This window comes from Chrysemys picta, chromosome 2 (assembly GCF_011386835.1).
Source record: "Chrysemys picta bellii isolate R12L10 chromosome 2, ASM1138683v2, whole genome shotgun sequence".
Lineage (NCBI taxonomy): Eukaryota > Metazoa > Chordata > Testudines > Emydidae > Chrysemys > Chrysemys picta.
The window spans coordinates 99,502,464-99,522,500 of record NC_088792.1 but is presented as its reverse complement, the minus strand read 5'-3'; the positions used below and the strand labels follow the sequence as shown (position 1 = coordinate 99,522,500).

General features: G+C 41.1%; 1 long non-coding RNA gene across 4 annotated transcripts; it reads left to right on the top strand.

Moving 5' to 3' along the window:
- Positions 1–565: 565 nt before the first annotated feature.
- LOC135981420 (uncharacterized) lies at positions 566–13,816 on the top strand. Of its 4 annotated transcripts, XR_010598417.1 has the most exons (5): positions 566–714; positions 2,982–3,105; positions 5,764–6,092; positions 10,345–10,559; positions 11,057–13,806. It is a non-coding gene; the product is annotated as an uncharacterized LOC135981420 (long non-coding RNA). The 4 variants fall into 4 exon arrangements; XR_010598416.1 differs by having other exon boundaries at positions 10,345–13,811; XR_010598419.1 differs by lacking the exon at positions 566–714 and adding an exon at positions 795–969 and having other exon boundaries at positions 10,345–13,816.
- Positions 13,817–20,037: the final 6,221 nt, after the last annotated feature.

Below are 20,037 nucleotides of genomic sequence, written 5' to 3'. Positions count from 1 at the left end.
TTTTTCCTCCTCATTTTTTCCCAGACTTTAAATTACAATACTTACCTTTCCTAAGAAACCTCTAGGTGACATGGTCAGTATTAGCAGGCAAGTAACTGGCAAATTATGAAACTCAAAATTCAAGGATTTACAGAATGTGGAGAAGATCAAATATAGGGAACTGAAGTGTCCTGCAGGAATAAAAATGCAGTCTACACAAACAGATTTTTCTTTTCATTTCACAGGTTCGTTTAATATCCCTATAACAGACAGCCTAAGACTCAGACTAAGTTACTTATACAATACATAATTATTTAATAGCTTAAGGACATTTATAAATGTGTTTAACTTTACATATATATTATTTATATTGCACTAGCACCTAAATTCCCTACTCCTGGACCAGAACTTCATTTGTGCTAGTTACTGTGCAAACAGAACCAAAACAGGCCCTTCTTTCCAAGGCCTGTACTCATATTAGTAGTGAATTAAGCCTCACAATATCCTCCTTGAGATGCACTCAGTGACTTGTTTTAAAATGGAACCTTATTTCTTAAAAATAACTGCCTGAAGTAACCTACTGCCTCCTTTTCCACTGACTGGTTATTGTGGCACCTGTGAATCTTTAAATTGCCTTCAGCTGGTTGGACCCTAAGGTGCATCTGGAAGTAGTTAGTTCACCTTTTCTATCTAGTTGGAGAGAGAATGAGGTCTGTTCTCTCCTGCCCTATTCAGGTAAGAGCTCCTACCATTATGAACTGGGGGAACAAAGATTAAACTAAACAATATTAGGGTTTTTCTGTCATTAAGTTACATTAGTATTCTCTTACAACTGTATCTGATCTGTATGCTACACCACTCTGGGGAAGGGTTGAAAAGGTGAAATGTTGTAGTGATTAGCAGAAAGCAGAGGGGAGAAATCTCAGTACTATCTATACACCCTGTCATTCATCTGAAGGTAGAAAGCCATGAAAACTTTGAGTGCTACAGGTGAATGTTTTGAAAAGATACAATAACATGAAAAGAGATTAATAATTAGAGCTGGACAAATAATTTGCAATGGTCAAAACCAGATTTACTTCATTTTTATTGGAGACTGTTAAAAACTTGTTCATGAATTGAAATTGGCTGAGTCAGGGTTTGCAAAGCAGCCTAAATCAAGCCCCCAGCTCACACTGATCTTTAATTGGAGTTGGGACTAAATGCCCTAAGGCTCCTTTGAACATCCTAGTCTGAATGTGTTGTGTAAGCAAGCTTCAGCCTTTGTAGATTACTGACAAACTGCTTTACTTTCTTATTTTCTCTGAGTAGCTGATATTTGCAGCTCAATGTTTGAGCTGGATGACTGTCCACCTCAGTCACATGGTATCTTGTACTGTACCATTGAGATGGCCAGCTTTGTCATTTGCAGACACTTAAGACACCAGAAGCCTGGTCAAATTGCCTACCTATCCAATCCCGTTGCCAGAGACCAAGGGAATCTCGTTAGAAATTGTTGCCTCAGCTCTGGCCCAGGTGATTCAGTGGGAAATCAGGCCAGTGTGAGCTATTGAGTGTGAGTTGAGCCATGATATTGAAAGAGGCTTTGCTGGTGCTTAAGGCTGGTCCTGGCTTTGAGTATTCCTTTCAAGTCCCTAGGGGTTGTATTATTTAATCCACTTAACTGATTTGTGATTTCCTCTCCCCCCCCCCCCCCCCCCAAAAAAAAAATCTTCTGTAGCATATAACACTGTGTGAGGGGCAATGATGGCAAAACGCCACACATGCACCCAGTTTTGAAAGAGATTAACACCTGTTAGGACACTTATTGTGAGTTCGTTCTTTAGGTGTTAGAGGAATAAATCGCTCCAAGGTTGCAACGTCTGCTGTGCTATAACCGTTTAAGTACATGAGCACTTGTAAGATATTTTGGAAAGTTCTGCCACTTCTGTCTCATTAGCCAAATGTTCTCAATGGTTTCTGTATCTGCTGATTTATTATTATGCATCTTGTTTATTACGGTAGTGCCTCAAGGCCAACCAAAAATGGGGCCTTATTGTGCTAGGCACTGCACAAACACTGAGTAACGGACAGTCCCTGCCCCAAAACGCTGACAATCTGAACAGGCAAGGCAGACAGGGAGTGTGGGAAGGAATAGAACATACAAGTGACGTGAAGAATGTGATAGCTGCAAACCTCATGCTAGCTCCATGATTTATTTACTTTTGGGGTGGTTTTACTTAGGAGGGGATCAGCTAACTGGAAAGAAAAGCGATTGGAAAGGAGCTGAGGAAAAGAGGGTAAAATGGGCAGGTGTGTAATGAAGGTGAAGGGATTCTGAGCGCGGGGGAGGTTTGGCGCTGTGATAAACGAGGGGCTTCCTTTTATGGACACCCAGCTAGCCAGTAGCTATAAAATCTCTCTTAGTAGCTGTTCTCTAATTGCTCTACCAGTAAAGGGTTAAAAAGTCTCTCTGCAATGCATAGGTAAAAGGAAGTGAGTGGACACCTGGCCAAAAGAACCAGTGGGAAGGCTAGAACTTTTTAAAATTTAACAAAGACTTCCCTTTTGTCTGTCTGCTCTCCTGGGGAGAGGCAAACAGGGCAGAGTTATTCTGTGAGAAGTTTGGGCCAGGTATGAAAAATCATTAGTATCATATCTAGAAACTATTCATTTAAAACCTCAGGTATGTAAGTAGGTCAGAAAATGTCTAGGAAGACGCAATTAGGTTTATCCCTTCTATTTCTTTATGGCTTGCGGATTCCTCTGCGCTAACCCCAGGTGCTTTTGTTTTGCTTGTAATCTTTAAACTGGACCTCAAGAAAGCTATTCTTGATGCCTAATCCTCGTAGTTGCTCTTTTTAAATCTAGCAATAGCCTAGTTCCCAGGTGTATTTTTTTTTATTAATAAAATTTACCTTTTTTTTTAGAACAGAATTGGATTTTTGTGTCTTAAGAGGTTTGTGCATGTCATTTAATTAACTGGTGGCAACAGCTGATTTCCTTTTCTTTTTCTATTTCAGCTCTTCCCTTGATGGGGAGTGAAGGGGCTTGAGGGTACCCTACACAAAGGAATTCCCAAGTGCACCTTCCTGGGCTCTCACAGGGGTTCTGCACTTGGATGGTGGCAGCATCTACCAATCCAAGGTCAGAGAAAAACTGTAACCTTCAGAGTTTAATACAAGCCTGGAGTGGCCAGTATTAATTTTTAGAATCCTTGCGGGTCCCCACCTGATGCAGTCAAAGTGCCAGAGTGGGGAATTAGCCTTGACAGGCACAAACAGCCAATCAACACAGGCAAAGGAAGTTAAAACTGTAGAAAGGTCTCTGAGTGGCCAAAAGACCACAGGTCTCTGCTGTGGCTCCTACTTGCTTTTATTGCTTTCCACCTGTACTGCTACATTTCTCTACCAATCATGAAGGACAAGTATTCAGTGCTTCGTGCCTGCCAAACCAGGATTAAGTTGTGCAGGGATCAAAATGGAGAGCCCTGGCGCTAGGTCCCAAGAAGACCTCCCCTCCTGTCTTTATGGGTCTCATGAAAACGACCAAAAAAAGCTAATTAAACTCAGCATTGTGTTTTGTTTACATACTGTGTTTTTAAAAATATCATATGGCAGCTTGTTAACACAGGCCTGACACCATACATAGAAGGTTAAGAACCTGATCCTGCACTCGTTCAACTCAAAGGGACCTTTGCCAGTGAGTTTAAAATGAGCATCTGTAAGTCAGAAGTGAGGCATAAGCCTTGGAAATCCTGAAAGTCCCATGGGTCTTGATGTTGGGTAATCTGTGGATCTTCTTCACAGATGACTACTTATGAATTACTATGTAACTATTACAGCAGACTTCAGTGGAAAAAGTAAGCAGCCATCTGTTGTTAGTTGACTGTCGTCTAACATATGCTGTACTCTGAGTGCCAGTAAATATCTTTATTTCTTTTAGGTAACTAAGAATAGGGCTTGATTTTATTTACTTATTTTAGGTGGGAGAGAGCTGACACAGTTGTAAGTTCAAGGATCACTTGTGAAAGCCTGTTTAGGTGGGAGGGATAAAGGTTTCTGCCCTATTATTACTCCCTCCCCTTCCCAAATAATAAAAATAAATTAATTAGCATGTCTGACAGCAGGAAAAGTGAAGTGTTGTGTGGTACATTTAATAGATACTTTTTTTAAAAAGTGCTACTATGAAATTCTGAACCTGTTTTTTGGTGGTGTTAAGTAGTGACTCTGACCAGCTGGTCTATCAGTCTCTTCCCACCACAAACTGTCATACTTATATGGCCACCCCATTACTGCAGTGTCTGAGCACCTCAGTCTTTAAAGCATTCAGTCTCTCAACACCTGTGGGAGGTGGGGAAATGCTATTATTCCCATTTTGCAGATGGGAAACTGAGGCATAAAGAGAATAAGTGACTAGCCCAATCACCTCAGGGATTCATTGGCAGAATAGGCTAGAGCCATAACCGCTGGACAAAACTTCCTCTCAGTCTCCTTTTGTAAAAATCTCCATTTAATTTCTGTTTGGGCCAGATCCTGCTCCCTTTCATCAGCCAAAATTCTTACTGATGTCAAGATCAGGCCCTTTGTCTGCAGCATTTCTCTCTCCTCATGAGAAATGGGCGTATGTGTGTGCACGCACGTACTTTGAAATGTTTGCATAACTGAAGAAAGACGAGTGCAGCCTCTGGGCTTGGCCAAGTCCCAGATAACCTAAATAGTGCTGTGCCAAATTAAAAAAAAAAAAATTGTTCACGTTAACCACCAGTCATCAGCAGAGAGGTAATATGATCTCAAGTGCTATCCATAGACGGTGAACAACCACCACTCCATTGCCAAGCACGCTGCCCTGCTTAATTAAATAGCATACATATATGTTTTCCACTTATGATACATTAACTCTTGAGTTTGATTTGGAATCCTTTTAAAACAATATTATCCAAAATCTCATCACAGTTTGGCAATTGCTATCTTATTTGCAGTCTTGTCCCAGCGGGCTAGAGCAGGGAGGTCAGACTCAGTCAATAGAGAATGCTGGATGTGTTCCGTGGGCCAGGTATAAAATGAGGAGTGTATCCTCTGCTCAGTCCTCAACAGGCTACCCACATCTGTCAATGGCAGGTTTGCACAAAGATCAAGAGTAGAATATGGCCTTTAGGGACTTAACACTAAGGGCCCAACAGTCAACTCTGCATCCCTCACTGGGAGAGTATGTTTCTCAGGACCACGTCTCCTTCTGCCCTTTAGTTCTCCCACTTTCCTGTTCTTCTTCTGTTTTCCCTCCTTCCCTGTTTTTTGTCTTGCTTATTTCTTCCTTCAGCATTTCCTTCCCTGCAGCAATTCCCAGTAGGTTTCGCTCCTAGCCTCTTCCACCTGTTAAAATGATCAGCAATCATTAATAATCCATCATTTAGGGGACGTAGGCTACAGCACCCACAGAGCCTGGAAGAGTTTGGATGCTGGTAACTTGATGTAAGTAAGAAAACAGTTTAGGCAAAGATTATATCTTGCTAAAATTAAGGTTGTTTTCTTTGTACCGTACTGTTTTTATTCTTGCTTAGTATCACTTATATCTCTGCTCTTTGTTAATAAACCTTTTCTTAGTTTTACCATAAACCATCTCAGTGCTGTTATACTGAAGTAAGTGAGAGTCTTCAGCCAACCTAACAGGCTGATGTGTACACTGTCTCTTTGGAGGCAGGAAACTTAATTTCTTGAGTGTCCAGTGAGAGGGCCTGGACACTGCAGGGAGACGTCTCTGGGGAACTCGGGTTCACTGATTGCTAGTCTTAACCTTGTCTTGCAGGTAACAGTCTCCAGGTGAAGCAGACAGGCTGCAGTGGCAGGGAGCTGACACACAGTCTAATCTCCAGCAAAGCTCACTCTTGCTGAGGCAGCGTGGTAGCACAGTGGCTTACAGGTCTGGGTGTCCTGAGCAGAACGTCACAATGCGGTAGTCGGCAGGATTCGAACCTGTGCAGGGAAACCCCAGTGGATTAACACCTATCCCCACCCACACTACTACTTGCCCAGGGTAAAAGCCCCAGAATTTGACAAAGATGAAGATCTCCAAGTATCTGTCTCTACAAGAATGCACTGGACACAGTGGAACAGATCCTGCTCAGTTGTACTGCAGTAAGTTTTCCTTTCTCTAATTTCCCTTTCCAGCAATCACTTGCTTCCTCCATTTTCTGGTCCCCAGGCATATACATGGAAAGGCCAGGTCTCTACTCTCCCATTACACTAACCTTAATATAACAGTGTAACAATGCCCCTGGTCAGATTGTCTGCAGTGAATGAACCAGGGACCTCCGGACAGGATCTATACCTCAGTAGAAGTGGGAGGGAGGGCATATGGCCCACCGCCCTCTGTGGTCCCACCCCCTGCTCCTCTCTTCTCTCGGAGGCCCCGCCCCTGCCAGACCGGAAGCTGGAGCCGGGCTGTGGTAAGAGCTGCCCAGGGGGATGGGGACACAGGTTTGAAGTTGCTCTTGGGGCTCCCCTGCCCAGGGCAAGTGGAGGTTTCAGGGACTTGCTGGGTGGCTCTTACCCGGCCCAGCTCCAGCTTCCGGCCTGGCCAGGGGTGGGGCCTCTGGGGGAAGAGCAGGAGCATGGGGTGGGGCCCCCAGGGAAGAGGCGGAGTAGGGGGCAGGGCCACAGTTCAAGCACTGGTGGCCCCTTTCTACACAGGTTCTAGCCACTAGAGGAGACAAATGCTGACATTGGATTTATGTGGGTTACATATTGGGCACCCCCCAGTCCCAGCCAGCAAAACACCTCAAGCTTCAGCTGTCCATAGTAGTTCAAATTCCTGTATGGGTCACTGCTTGTGACTCACTGTTCACACCACCTTTGGAGGAGTCCCCTGCAGAGGCTGCACCCAGGAACTCTACATTAAAAAAAATCATGAGTCTCTAATGCTTCAGTTAGGAGCCCCAGACTCTTAGGCCAGTGACAGTAGCAGACTCATAAACCTCTATATATAATCTAATCACTGGGGGCGGGGTGGGGGAACTAAGACCCACAAGTTACAGCTGTGCAGTGAGTGAGAGGTCACAACTGCTGTGTTCCCCCCTACACTTTTCAGAATTTACCCAACACGTTGTTTCACAGCAGAGTCTGCAATGTCAGTTACAGAGAGAGCATTTCAATACAGCATCCAAACTCTCACAGGCTCTGTAGGTGCTGTGCTCTGTAGGTGCTGTACTCTGTGGCCCCTAAGTGATGGATTACTAAAATGGCTTTTTGCTCCCCTTATATCACCCAAAGTCCATTGTCTATGCTTCCAGAGCCAGGGGCTACAGACTTTGGTGTGTTCGCCAAGCTGTATCTTGTTAGCTTGCTTTGTTTCTCTTATACGTAAATGTACTTTCTTTGTCTCTGGCTTACCCTGGCAAATTAGCAAATCTACCTTCCTTTGTCTAGACAAACCTGTTTATCAGATATGCTCCAAAAACATATTTTAAGAACATACTTCCAGCACACATACATAACTCTTTATGCACAATGATAATCATGATCCGAGTATCACCAGTTTTTATATCATACCTCAATACTTTTATGGAACGGTAATACTGTATACAATTAGATGATTCAATTGCTTATTTGGGGTGTTCAGACTCCCTCTTTTCTCCCTGGGGCGTCTGGACCCTGAGGGTCATAATAGGGGAGTGATTTTCTGCCAGTGCTACAGAAGGGTGACAGACCATGAATTATCCCTTTCTGAATGCAGCACAGCAACAAGAGGGGAAGAAAAAATGTACTACTTCTCCCTTTAGCCTACATCTAAGAACTCCACTATCCTAGCTAGACATGTGTCAGATCAGGCCCAGGTCTTTTTGATCAAGCGGTGATAGCTGGTGTAATGCTAAAGGCTGCTGTTAGAAAGCTGCTTATGCAAGCCGAAGAACTGAACAAACACGTGAGTCTCCATGTATTGTGTAAAATAGACACTTGATATAATTTGTCCAGCAACTTATAACTGTGGTGGGAACTTAACCAAAATAGAAAGGGCATTGCAGATTTAATTTAATACAAAACTAATGATAGAACATCTTTTGTCCCAATAGCAGCTCCAGGGAAAGGACAATCACTCTTTAAATGGGATATGGCTACATCCTGACATGCCCATCATACAGGAAACACACTTGACTTCAGCTGCCCTGTAATTGCAATCGAAAGGAGGAGCCACATTTGTAGAGAAGCCTGAGCGGGGGCTCTGACTGGTCTCCAAGAGATTTGATGACACTGTCACTCTTTTCACCTAGAGGATCCCAATCCTATAGTCTTTCATGTGTTCACTTCACCCATAACTAAAATGTTCCACCCCCATATTATAGGCTGGACTGTGGAAACTATTTAACAGTATACAGCAACACTTACACTTCAAAATAACTTAGGAATGAGGAGGGAAGAATACCATATCCAATTTTAACTGCAGGGAGAGCATTTGGTAGGCGGAATGTAATTATCTAAATTGGAATTAGGTAATGGGTTGGAATGGAAAGAGAAAATTTAGCAACCACCCATCTAACCTGGAGAGGGAAACATCAATCTTGCATCTCCTTGGTGTTGATCTGATTCACCTTTGCCACTCCCTCCGCAAATGGAAAGTACCAAAAAGCCCATTATTCTTTGGCTCCTTAGAGCATAGGTGGGTCCATCTTTTTTAATCTGTCTGGAATGGGTGAGAATATGCACGGGGCAGAGCAATTAAGCAAAATGCTTCTAGCGAATCAAAACAGTTTGCTGAAAAGTGAGTTTAGTTTGAGACTCTCCCCAGTCTGCCTTCAGAGAATAAGCACTTCTGAAAGTGATGCCGTTTGATCCATGAATCCAGCTGTTCAAAACTGCGTTGACAGATGGTCAAGAATATTCACAAGAAATGAAACCAAGCACTATAAGAACATACTCTGCTCAATATATGTAATCTTTAAAATAACGTGTGTGTGTGTTGCATTCTGTCCGTGAAGTAGCTATTGCCTCTAAGATAGTGCTATGGATGTAAAAAGATCAGTGAAAACATCATTAAAACACTGCAACATCTCCGTTCTTGCTTTTACACCCTGTTTTCACTGCAGTAGTGAGCACCACAAACAATGGGCAGCACATGTTGCTGTACAGGTTGCATGTCCTCCAGACCATTAGTCTGTGTTGCTTTCTTATTGTCATTTGAATTGCTACCAGTGACTGCGTGAGAACAGCCTGACTTTCCACCCTGTGCACTTTGGAAGTGTTCCCCCATGGGGTAATAAATAATAAGTGATTTAACTAGCTGACTGGGTGATTCCGCTTGTCAGCTGGAAACAGTTCAGAGAGGAAGGAGGAGAAAGCAGGGAGGAAGGGTAGGCCAGAGAAGCCCAAGACCTCAGAGAAACCAGATCTCTTCTCCTCCCCGCTCTGTGCCATGGTAGTAGGTAAAGGTTTGGGGTAAAGCACTTGGTGTTGAGCTTGCCACTGATATATGTGAGGACTGTTTGCGGTAAGAATCCACGGTGAGGGAACCCCACCCTGTGATGCTACCTCTTATGTTCTTTTATGCCCTCTGCAGAGACATGCTTGAGTAAGTCATTCACCCAAGAGCTTTGAGAGCAGTGCCTTTGGGATACTACAAACCTCTCTTAACCCAAGTTGTGCTCAGCAAACTGGAGCCATTGGACAATTTTAGCCTAGCTGTACGCTTATTTTGGCTGCAGGAATCAACAGCACAAAATTTATTTTGGCTCTGCAATAAAAGAAAGTAGAATGGTGGTGCCAGTCTTGTATGTCTCGCCTGGCAAGATCTCTGGTTGAGCCCACATAGGTAACAATAGAGCATACACATGATTTTAGTGCATCTAATTTATTTCCACATATGAATGGAATTCTCAAAGCTAGCATGGACAATATAGTGTGAGTTTCTAAACTGTCCTTGTCCTTGACAAAAACTGATATAATTTATAAGTATAATTATCTTTCAAGCATGATTTACCAGCACACTCTTATGCTCTCGAATTGCAATTTACTGGTAATGGGTTAAGCTCAGGTTCAGAGAGTTACTTCATTAAGGATAAGCACCCAAATGATCAGATCCTGATCTGAGTTGTAGCCAAACTTTTGGGCATAAATGCACGTTAGGGTGGAAAAAAAATATTGAGTTAGTTTTACGCAGCGAAGCTGCATGAGCTGAATAATACAGTGGTTTAAAAGAGAGGATAAGTTGTTCTCCTTTTCAGTAAGGCTGCTGTTTTCTGAAATGTACTGACAGCATGGCTCAGATAAGAGGGTTTCCTCTCCACTCATTGATAGGTTGTGTTAGCAATTGGTCCCTGGTGGAGTGAATAAAGACACAACTGAACAATCTGCAATTACATAAGAAGAACTGGGTTGTATTTGTTTCCTCACCCAGATGAAGTGTGATGGATCCAGTAACAGGAAGTGCAAAGGAACTGCTCTCAGATACCAGCCTGATGGATGTGCTCCACAACCTATTCTAATAAGGCTTTTATACCACGTCTGTGGCTGTTGGTCAGAGAGTGCTCAACAGCTGGTAATGGAACAGATAGCTGTGTAGTCAAAGACTGATGTGAATGGTGAATCCAAAGTATTGTTGTGCAGCAGCAGGTAAACTATCACTTGTTCCACTTCTAAATATCAAATCTCTAAACTAGAAAGATTTTCAATATCTGGCCTCTCTCTCTTAATTTTCTCGTCAATTTCAAATGTATTCTGATCTTTTTGCTCACTCTTGGTTCTGCGGCTTGCAATGAGCAGAGGTCAGACTATTATGATGATGGTCCCTTCTGGTCTTCATTGAAAGTGGTACTCGTCCTGTTGATGTTGGAATAGTGCTAGTGATGATGCTTAAATAATGGATGCTTTAATAGTGATGCTGAAATCTTTTTAAATTAACTCCTTAATTTTTTTGTTTAGTTTTGATAAGAAAAAAATCTCTCTCAATTATTTCTCCCTTTTTTCTGATGGGGGGGAAGTGGAGGTGGGAAGGAGAGGAGGTAAAAATGATTCAAAGTGTGTGTGGCAGGGAAAGGGGGGGCGAGATCCCACTTTAACAATTTTTTTTCAACTGGGGAAAAAAGTCAGTGTTGCTTTCTCTGTCCTAGAGAGGAGGCAGCTGATACAGCTCTAGGCAATGAAGACAAGGAAACTGCCAGCATGCTTTTGGATGCTGTTAAAAATAATTTTGCGCGTGCGTCAAATAACTGAAACCCACTTCCAGAATGAAAAGATGAGTGACATAACAATCTCCTGTAGTGGGCACTGAGTGAGCTTGACAGTTAAGTCAAGCCATACTTCCAATATGTCTTACAAGGAGGTGAGCCTCTCGCACCATTTGGGAACATGTACAGGATGTACACTGAGGCTGAAGCGGAAATCAATCTCTGCTCAACCGAGGATACGTCCTTTAAGAGTTGGTGTGATATACAGTCAATGACAGACAACCTGTTGAAAATAGAAATCTGTGTGGTATTTGTAGAACAGGAATTGATAACTTGAGGCTGTCTCTTCACTAGGAATTGTTATGGGGGAGGAGGGAGAAATACCTACCATTGCTAACACCACTACATCTTCACTGCCTATAGCAAAGGAGGGAGCACTGCTGTAGACGGAATCCTAACCATGGTGCATTCTAAACCTGCTTGGTTTACTCAAGATGGTAAAAATGCTGTCGGTGCCTTGTCTACATTAGTGCTGCCATTGGTGGAGCTGCACTGGTGTTAATGATAGGAAATTCTTCAGAATAAAGCTTGGTTTAGACAACATCTTGGTAAGAATTTGTCAGTATTTATACCAGTCACTTCACCTTATCCTTTGTTGAAGATGTTCTTTCAATCTGAATTCTTTAGAAATATTAGGTAGCTCTTCAAATTTTCTACTATATGTTCCATAGTTTTTCAGAGTTTACTTATAGAACGCTTTTGCCAAAGCATGATCTGTGTGAAAAAGAAGAGAAGAAAGTCAGGAAAGTAACACAATAATACTTTATTAAAAGAAAAATGTTTGGATTTTTTTCTGCAGTGCCATTAATTTATTTAGAAATTGAAGTGAAAGCTCAGCTTTACGCACAATGTAAAGAGATCTTTGAGGTTCCCAAAACACAGGATCTCAGCAGCAGCATTTTTAAAAATGTACAGTGCAAAGATGTGAGAGCCATACCCATAATTATCGCCTGTTACTTTGTCCTGCTGTCTCTTGTGCTGACTTTGCACTGCACTTCTCCATTTTTGTTCTCCTCCCCTCCCCCTCAAAAAAAAGAGAGAGAGAGAAAAAGAGAACTATCCAACTCTTACCAAAAAACTTCAAATGAATGAGCCTTTTCTTAATAGTCCAAACTTCTTAGTGTTCTGGTAAGCAACAGATCTGGAGGAAAATGCAAATATCCAGCACTGAAAAGTTACATTGGCGTAGCTACATCTCTCAGGAAAAATCCACACCCCTGAGAGATGTAGTAAGCTGACCTAACCCCCAGGGTACACAGCACTAGAAGAATGACAGAAGAATTCTTCTATTGACTTAGGTACTGCCTCTTAGGGAGGTGGCTTACGTACAACAATGGGAGAACCTGTCTACACTCCAGTGCTACTGCAGTGCAGCTATGCCACTGTAGCGTTTTAAGTGTAGTCATGGAAGACAAGGGTTATGTAACGGGGCTGAGCAAAGCTTTGTTACAAAATCGTCAAGATTTGTGACACTTTCAACAAACATGGGCAAAATTGGGCAAACCTGGCTTGCATTTCAGCTAGTCGGGGAAGACTTCATGGTCTTGAGTTGAAACCATGCATAGCTGTATGCTCTGCATGGTTTGGACTTTGGGGGAGATAGTATCCACAAACACCTGTGCTCTCAATTAACTGATTTTTTTTTTTAAACCTGCTTTTGTTGCTCAGTGCAATTTTGTGTGTTGACACTCTTCTCGGGCTTAATTTGCTTAGTTTTGCTCCTCTATAACCCAGACAAGTGTTTGCATGTTTGTGTGTGTGTATAGACAAGCCCCAAGTACCAAGCTTTGGGCACCCAAGTTTCAAACTTTTGGCCTATATTCTTGAGTCTGACAGAAGCAGAACCAAAGTAGCAAATAGAGCAAATCTAGATGGGTTACATTCAACTATTTCAGTTTAGAGATGTGTTTAAACTAAACCCTTTGAGTCAAATGAACTTTGGGGAAGGCCAGATCTATGCTTCGCAGCTTGAACTCATCTTGATTTTTAAACACATTTTTGTGACAAGTGCCAGAAATCCTACAGGAGTGATTTTCAGCTAAATCCAAAATATCACTCTGGCTCTCAGTCTGGATGACTAAGCAGACATTCTTCTCATGCTGTTCCCCAATTTTTCTGATCAGTGGGTTATGGATTATCCATATGAATGATGCTCTGCCCAGAGAAACCTGAAATATTACAATTCATAAGTGCATCACCTGCTTTGTTGCCTCAGTTCGGTGCCTCTTATTGTTCCCTTGCTTCAGCTTACTCCACTGAATTTGAATTGGACATTTGAGAACTGAATTGCAACTGGATAGCTGATCTCAATGAAAGGCTTGTTAATTCAATTTCTGGCATGGTAGCTTTAGATTATGGGCAATTGTGTACAAAATCTTTTACAACATGATGTGCTTGACTTTGATATAGGATAATATTAAAGGGCCAGAGGCATGTTAATTTTTGTTAAAGATCTTCTTTGATTCAATAACCATTAACAACTTTTCTGGTAAATGGATATTATGTTTGCTCTTTATCTAATGTGTGGCATGGAGAAGGGGAGGAATATTGGAATGAAGAACAAAGGTAAAGGGAGGGAGGTTGAAACAGGTAGATGTTGGTTACAAAAACACCCATCTCCCAAATGATGGGATGTAGAGGTTAAATTTAAATCTTGCAGATTTGATTCTTTCTGTGTGTAAATTACACATTTGGTATTCATGCAGTCTTGGACTGCAGGGTTCCAGGGAAACTTCCCAGGAGGTCCCTGCACTGAGTATCCTACTTGGACTCCTCCAAGCATAAGCAAATTTAAGCACAGATCTACTGATCTGCAGATAAAAATCCTAGCTATGAGGGGACCCACAAAATTATTTTTTGTGAAAGCCTTTGTACCGCCATGCTACTCCCATAGAAAGCCATCCCCAAATTAATTTGTAAAGCCACTATTCTGTCCTTCAAATCACTCTTCACCCCATTTCTCTCTATGACCCCCCCCCCCATTACAATCGTGTCTAGTGCCTCATAGTCTTTAGTGTATTTATCTTTACAACAGCCTTGCAAGGTAGGAAAGTGCTATTATTCTCACTTCCCAGAGGAACTGGGACACAAAGTAACTTGTGTCACACCGGAAATCTGTGGCAGAGCTGAGAATCAACTCCCCGTCTCCCAAATCCCAGGCTAGCATCCTAACCACTGGATGCTATTACCCGTGATAAATTGCAACAAACAATAGTTTGAGAGGTAGCCAGCCGGGATAACTGACATCACTAAATTCTCTGGGTTATTTATCTAAATCAAAATTTTACTTGAAACCTTCTGGTTATCATGTATAACAACACATTCTTATCACTGTTACTCTTGTCCTCCTGTCCCCCAATTCTCACAACATTAAGCCTCATTTGTTGCTTCCTGTCTTAATTTGAACTGTAATCTCTTTAGGGTAAGTTCTGTCTTTTAATGTGTTTGTACAAATGATCCTGAGCGGGGCCTCTGAATGCTACGGTACTGCAGATAATTAAGATTATTTCCATGAATTATGTGGTGTGATCTGAGATGCTGTGCTAAATTCAGACACGAGGCTGCAAGAAGGCATGAGCACAATACACATCAATCTTATCATTCAGGGCTTTTATAAACCCAGAATTCCACCATTTAACTAAAGTGTGTTTGTTTTGTTTTTTAAACAGATTGAATTAAATCTGTTTAAAAAACAATGTAAAAGTCCATATGGATGTTCTGATTTCAGTTTAAACTGGGCATATTTTGGTTTAGTTTAGGTCAATTAGGGACAATGTTTGTGGTCAGCGACAGGTAATCTAGCCTACCATTTTTCACAGGAGAATAATTATTTCAGTCTTTTCTCAACAGTATGTAAGAAACAAATGTGTTCCATCATCCTCCATTTTCTTGTCTGACCATGTCTGTCCAACTTTATTGTTTGCTTTTAATAGCAAATATATTTTTATTGTTCCCAATTTACAGGAAATCACACACACTGCTTGCTTTGGCTCTGTTTCTGCCAAATCAGTCACACTTACAAGAAGCCATGACATGGCAGTGCGAGTGTGCAGGATTTTTTTTTCCAAAGAATTTCTAGGTTTTTTTTGGATGCCATTTCAAGCTCCCTTGTGCCATAAAGCAAAAATTAAAACAGTGACTTTTGACACTTCTTGAACACTGGATTGGTGATGAACCAATAACTTTCCTACCACATGGCATGTGGAGCATCAGGGCCAGATCACACAGGCCTTGCTCACACTTATGTAAACTGAGAATAGCTTCATTGTTTTCAATAGCTAGTCTGGATTTACAGCAGTGTAATTGAGATCAGAATCCAATTTAGAAAGTCTGCCTCATCTACCAAGACTTTCCCATGGCACCTGCATGAGAGGATATGAAGTCAGCAGGCAGAGAAGTGGCAGCAATAAGGCCGTTAGCATGAGCTAGCTGTGTTTGGGAAGGTCTTCCTGTTCCCTTCTAGAGCCGGACAAACTTTTTCAGTGAAAAGTGCCGATTTGGGTTATCCAAAACATTTCCTGAATCTGTGTTGATTTCATCACATTGTTTTGGGCAGGGGGAGAGAAAACCTTTTTAAAATAATACTATTACATTTCAGCATTTTTCAAAGGAAACTTTTTGAGTTTTTGATTCAGAATGATTTTTCATTTTTTAATTTCCTTCAGTTTTCATTCAAAACAGGTTGACCCGAAACAAACACTTTTGGATTATTTGTTTTTCTAGATCTTCCAGCAAACTGAAAGATCAGTTATTTGCACTACTCTATTCCCTTCCTATCTAGTTCTGGCCAGATTTTCAAAAGTGCTTGGCCCCCAGTAACTCTCTGGGTAACTGTTCTCGGTAGGAGCTGTTGGGTGCTGAGTATTTTTTGAAAAATCTGGTCATATTGGGCTGAGTGTAAATGTTCAAGGGAATTGTATCATTTTTGATCTCTGTTAAAATTCCTCTTCCAAATTCTAGTATTCCACTTTAATCAGGAGGAACAGTTGTATGTTTTCCATATGGGTCATTTACCCCCTTTCCCTCTGTCCTGCTCATTGAGCATATTTTCACTGTGGTTTTTATTCTGCCTATGTTGGGGCTTTCTATAGTATGTAAGCCGCTCCCAAGTAATCTAGACACCTATAGCCCGGTCACAAGTGGAGTTTGAGGCTCTTCCCTTCTCCCTTAAAGAAAATCCTACTTCAACTTTACACTGGGTTAGCTTACTTCAGGCCAGATTCTGATGAATGTGGTCATGGTCCCTCAACCACATTGTACACTTGTACTAAAATAAGGAAACTAAAAAGTTCATGGGCCAAGTTTCCACCTGATGTAAATTGCTGCAACTCGAGTGGAGTTGTACCAGTTTAAACCAGGCTTGACTTCAGAAATCTGCACCTTTCCACATAATGATTTGATTGCAGAAAAGTACCTAACTTCCAACAAGTGATCCTCTCGCTGACCTTTTAGACACTAATTCTGTGCTGTTTAACATCATGTAGTTTTTAATCTCCCATGCACCCAGGTCAAAGAGCCAGTCCAGGGTGTAGATCACCTGTATCATGTCGCAGTTGATTGGTTTCACATTTTAACTTGTATGGGTACTTCTGAGATAAACAATATGTGGGGAATCATGTTGTACACGATTACTGCCGGAGTAACAAAGATGGATCCCATCTCCATTAGCTTCACTATGTACCTGATCTCTGACCTGAGCCAGCAGAGTTGTAGCCAGGCGATTCCTTTGAACTCAGAATGGTAGCATAATGTGCTGCTGCTGTCACCACTGGAAAATGCCACCTCTTTTAGTGAAATATTTCATATTTGAAAAAATAAGGCACCTGACCTATTCTGGCCAAGGGTGAGAATGGGGAAGACAGTCTTAAAATATATTCTTATTGCATGACTGTAGTACACAGAGGCCCAATAACGTTCAGGCCTCACTGCACTGGGCTCTGTACTGTGATCATTGTAACTGCCTTGGTTTGGCAGTGGTCACGATGATCAGGAATACCCAGCTATCTAAATTTCCATCTGATAGTTTTGGGCATGTCTCATTTAAAGGACAATGCCGGCATTCTATGTATGCCTATCAGCAGTGCATTTCTGTAGGTTTAGCCTATGGAAAAAGTAATGATAACCTCAATGGAAGGTTGTGCATCACTTGCAGAATCTGGTGCCACTGGGCTAAATTCAGAGACTCAAATAACAGCCATTATGGAAAAGTCCTACAGAACTTAATAGAAAATGGTATACGTTTATAATTATTTTAAGCCGACCTATAGAATCCTATGTTGCATTCTACAGGTTGGCTTAAACATTCTATAGAAAAAAGCATAATTCTCTAACGTTCTGTAGATTTTTGAACCCCAAATCTTTGGAAACCTTTGGAAACCTAAATTCTATAGGAGTCTTTCACAAGAGAAAAGTGTAAGAGATTGTAAATTGAAGTAGTTTTTGCTTCCTCCACTTTATTTTTCATCTGAATCCCTTCTCCCTGACCTTGTGCATGAAAGTTGAACGCTCTGGGAGTGAAATTCTGGTCCCAGCTAAGACAATGGGAACTCTGTCATTGATTTTAATGAGGCTTGGATGTGAAACTTGAACCATGTTACAGATTGCCTCTGAATCTGGCCCATTATCTTAGCTATTACAAACTTTTTATGTCCAAAGCCCACAATATGGGCTCATTGCATACAGAATCGTACTGTTTAAATGGAAGCAACTTTTTGGTTCTAGGACAGCAAAAACAACCTGCAATAACAAAACTACTTCCCTTGTTGGGTGGTTCTTCTTTTGTAGAACTGAAAAATGGTTCAATAAATGTCAGCCAGATTTAATAATAATAAAAAAGCCTCCTGCTTTATATGTTGTGTGCCAGACTTCATTCCACAGCATAGTAAGGCCAAATAATAATAAACCCATGAAATGGCTGATTGGGCTCTGTTGAAAATATTACAATCAAGTGATGGCAGGTATTATGATAAGTTAGGAGCAGATTTTCTCTTTAAGTATTAAGAGCAGTTAAAAAGCACCTTAACTCAGGAAATAATGCTGTCTGTCCACCTCTTCCAGAGGAGTGGGAGGAGGAAAGAGGAATGGGATTGATGTATATTTTACATCACTGCCCCATGGACCACTTCATTTCAGACAGGCAAGCAAGTTGGAACATTGTGTTTCATTTCAAATGGCTGGAGTGGAAATGACGCATCACTGAGAAGATGCCAAAAGGTTCCCAGAAAAAAAACTTTTATCAATAGCATTTTTTTCACCTCTTTCATAACAGGCATTTAAAATGGATAAGACTAATTTCCTGCTTGTCTCTTTTTAGGGCTCTTGCCAGTATGATTAACCTTCTTTCAGGGAAGAATTAAGAAAATATGTAATTAAATTTCCATAACAGAAAGAAGCAGCAATATTTCTATTTTTAAAATTCTCTCTCACTCACACACACACACACACACACACACACTCTTTCAGTCTCCCCAGTTATTTATCACGTGTCTACAGCTTGCTTAATTGGACTTTGAGGGGTTATCAGTTCTAGCAAACAGTTGTTAAGAAATGCTAAACATTTTTTTTTCCTCTCAGCCTTGCCAGTGGCTAAAATGTGTTAATATTTATTAAAGGAACTAAGTCAAAGTGGGAGGAAAAAATTAATCTAAAAGTTAACAGGGAAAAAGAACTTGCCTGCCAGTGCTTGATATGATGTTAACTATTCATCAAAAGTATGCTAAAGGTCTTTCTTCCTCACTTGAAATAGTTTTTTTGTGATGAATGTGGTGTCTGGGAAAGGTAAAAGCCCTAAGAAAATAGAAAAAAAGTCTTTATTTTTAACATCAGCAGATCAGAGACACTAGGGAACTAGTGTTGCGGTGTAGTATTTGGTGACATAATCATCAAAATATATATTAAAAGATGCCTAGTTCTGGGTCTGAAGTTTTGCTGTTAGACTTCAGAGGAAGAAATTCAAATATAAATCTGAATGCATTCTAATGTAATGCCCAATATTCCAGGGGTTAAACACTGTAGTTAAGCAAAAATGGTCTTGAAATAAATGGGCCAAAATGGCACTGTGCTTGCTTATAACAGGGCTGAATTTGCCCTAGGGAGGACTTCACTGGCACATTTTCAAAGCAGCATGCTGAGTTTTAACTGTCCAATTCCCATTGGAGTCAATGGAAGTCAAGCAGTTAAAACCATACTTTCTGGTTTGAAATTCTGCTTGAGTGTTGCATCCAGGTTATATCCAGGGCAACAACAAAAGGTTATATCCAGGGTATGCTGCTCACCCTTGATCATCCTATGCTGTAATAGAAATGTAATCATCTGTACTACTTCATCGCTGCAGTAATATTACTGTAAGCTGTTATGTGTTGGATCATTAGAATAGTGAATAATTTTTATAAGGGACAGATAGGACTAGGATGTCCTTTTTCTCATCCATATAATCCCTTCATTTGCATCTTCCTGCTTCTATTGGTGGCATTTAGTTGTAAATCTCTCTTCTCCTCCTTCTCTGGGCTCAAGGCTCAACCCTGCATCAACCACCTGTAAGTGCTGTACATGTAGCCATTCATCCACATGCTTGCAGCTCTCATGTTACTAAAGGAAATGAAAAGTATGGTCAGGTCATTAATGTAGGAATGAGACCAGTGGAGGAGTTTAGTTCTTGGCACTTTTGTTTTGGGTTTTTTTAGGCTTAAAAAAAAAAAAAAAGCTTAGTGTTTGTTCCAACAGTACAAATCCTACGTCTAATTTAAGTAGTTTTTAGTTCCACTCTTTGTGGGTGTTTTTGTTTGTTTGTTTGTTTGTTTGTTTGTTTGTTTGTTTGTTTGTTTGTTTGTTTGTTTGTTTGTTTGTTTGTTTTTACACAAATGTCT